The sequence below is a fragment of the Lynx canadensis genome, chromosome F2, assembly GCF_007474595.2.
Source record: "Lynx canadensis isolate LIC74 chromosome F2, mLynCan4.pri.v2, whole genome shotgun sequence".
In the NCBI taxonomy this organism is placed as follows: Eukaryota; Metazoa; Chordata; class Mammalia; order Carnivora; family Felidae; genus Lynx; species Lynx canadensis.
In genome coordinates this window covers 1,596,913-1,599,854 of record NC_044320.2, presented here as the reverse complement: position 1 = coordinate 1,599,854, position 2,942 = coordinate 1,596,913, and the positions used below count along the sequence as shown (strand labels likewise).

At 42.1% G+C, this 2,942-nt stretch overlaps 1 pseudogene; it reads right to left on the bottom strand.

Moving 5' to 3' along the window:
* Positions 1–1,253: 1,253 nt before the first annotated feature.
* Positions 1,254–2,731, bottom strand: LOC115506236 (annotated as a pseudogene).
* Positions 2,732–2,942: the final 211 nt, after the last annotated feature.

Sequence of the window (2,942 nt, the reverse complement as noted above, 5' to 3'; positions counted from 1 at the left end):
GCAGAACAGCAAATCTGCAATATAGAAGACAAAATTATGGAGAATAATGAAGCAGAAAAAAAAGAGGAAAACTAAGGCAAAAGAGCACAATAAAAGAATTAGAGAACTCAGTGACTCATTAAAAAGGAATAACATCCAGGGGCACCTGGGTGGCTCAGTAGGTTAAACTTCCAACTTCGACTCAGGTCATGATCTCCTGGTTCATGAGTTCAAACCCCACGTCTGGCTCTGTGCTGTGTCTCACTCTCTCTCTGCTCCTCTCCCCCATCTCTCAAAAATAAATAAACGTTAAAAATAAAATAAAAAAGATTCTGTCTCTTTCTCCCTCTGCCGTCTCCTAGCTTATGTGCTTGTTCTCTCTCTCTCTCTCTCTCTCTCTCTCTCTCTCTCTCTCTTAAAAAAAAGAATAACATACAAATCATAGGAGTCACAGACGATGAAGAGAGAGAAAAAGGGGCAGAAGGTTTATGTGAGCAAATTATAGCAGAAAACTTACCTAATCTGGGGAAAGACACAGACATCAAAATCCAAAAAGCACAGAGAACTCCTATTAGATTCAACAAAAACTGACAATCATAAAAGCACATCATAGTCAAAGTCACAAAATACATAGACAAGGAAAGAATTATGAGAGCAGCAAGGGGAAAAAAAGTCCTTAACCTATAATGGAAGGCAGGTCAGATTTGCAGCAGACCTATCCACAGAAACTTGGCAGGCCAGAAAGGAGTGGCAGGTACATTCAACGTGTTGAATTGGAAAAATATACGGCCAAGAATTATTTGTCCACAAAGGGCTCTCATTCAAAATAGAAGGAGAGAGAAAGTGTTTCCCAGACAAACAAAAACTAAAGGAAATCTAAACCAGTCCTGCAAGAAATTTTAAGGGGAATTTTCTGGGTGGAGAAAAGACAAAACAAAACAAAAAAGACTGAGATCAACAAAGACTAGAAAGGACCAGAGAACATTTCCAGAAACTCCAACTCTACAGGCAATACAATAACACTAAATTCATATCTCTCAGTAATCACTCTAAATGTCAATGGACTAAGGGCTCCAATCAAAAGACATAGGGTATCAGAATGGATAAGAAATCAAGACCCATCTATAAGCTGCTTACAAGAGACACATTTTATTTATTATTATTATTTTTTTAAAGACACATTTATTCAGCATCATGATCAGACTATTACATTTAGCAATCAACAGCATGGGTGCAAAAAAAAAAAAAAAAACTACATTAAAAGCCTTTGTTGGAATGCTTTACACTTTCCACAGAACAGAAACTAAAATAACCTGTTATACAATTAGTCACAAATACAGTCCTCGAGTTTTTTGCCCATATACATGAGTGTTGTCTAAAACGTGTCTTCTTTGTAGCAGCTAGGCCCTGCCACCACTGTGCTTGGCTGAGTTCACAAATCTGTTGTAACCTGTAGCCTCCCTGTCACTTCTCTGACTCTCCTCTCCTGCTAAGCTTTGTTTCCTGGCAGTAATTAAAACCTTCTACCATTGCCATAGCTACTGCTGCTGCTGGAACCGCCATAGATACCTTGGTTTTGTGGTTTGGCAAAGTATTGGCCTCCACCACCTTAGGGGCCAGAGCTTCTGCCTCCAAAATTTCCTCTTTTCATGGGCCCAAAACTTGAAGATTGATTGTTGTTTTTTTTTAAATTTTTTTTCAACGTTTATTTATTTTTGGGACAGAGAGAGACAGAGCATGAACGGGGGAGGGGCAGAGAGAGAGGGAAACACAGAATCGGAAACAGGCTCCAGGCTCTGAGCCATCAGCCCAGAGCCTGACGCGGGGCTCGAACTCACGGACCGCGAGATCGTGACCTGGCTGAAGTCGGACGCTTAACCGACTGCGCCACCCAGGCGCCCCTGAAGATTGATTGTTGTAGTTGCCAAAATCATTACAGCTTCCACCACCTCCAAAGCTGCTTTCATTGTTACCAAATCCATTATAGCCATCCCCACTGCCACCATATCCACCACCATCTCAACTGCCACCAAAGCCACCTCGCCCACTGAAGTTTCCTCCACAGCCAAAGTTGTCACTCCCACCAAAATCACCTCCACGACCACCACCAAAGTTCCCAGAACCACTTCGACCTCTTTGGCTGGAGGAAGCACGAGCCATCTCTTGCTTAGATAAAGCTTTCCTTACTTCACAGTTGTAGTCATTCACAGTATGGAATTTCTGAATGACAGTCTTGTCTACAGAGTCTTGGTCGTCAAATGTTACAAAAGCAAAGCCTCTCTTTTTGCCACGCCTCGGTCAGTCATGATTTCAATCACTTCCATTTTCCCATACTGTTCAAAATAATCTCTTAGATCATGTTCTTCAGTGTCTTCTTTAATGCCACTGACATAAATCTTTTTCACAGTGAAGTGGGCACCAGGTCTTTGAGAATCTTCTCTTGAGATGAGACAGCCCTCTTTGGTTCTACAACTCTTCCATCCACCTTGTGTGGCCCTGCATTCATGGCTGCATCCACCTCTTCCACAGTGGCATAGGTGACAAATCCAAAGCCTCTGGAACACTTGGTGTTTGGATCTCTCATTACCACACAGTTCATAAGTGTTCCCCATTGCTCAAAATGGCTCCTCAGACTCTCATCGGTTGTTTCAAAGCTCAAACCTCCGACGAAAAGCTTCCGCAGCTGTTCAGGCTCTTTGGGAGACTCTGACTTAGACATGACGGTGGTGGGAGAGGAGACTTTCACGATGATTACTCCGTGGCGTCCACAGGCAGAAAGCCAAGAGACCCATTTTAGACCTAAAGCACCTTCAGATTGAAAGTAAGAGGATGGAGAACCACCTGTCATGCTAATGATCAACAAATAAAGCTGAAGTAGCCATACTCAAATCATACAAACTAGATTTTAAAGCAAAGACTCTAACAAGTGATGAAGAAAGGCATTATATCATAATTAAGGGGTC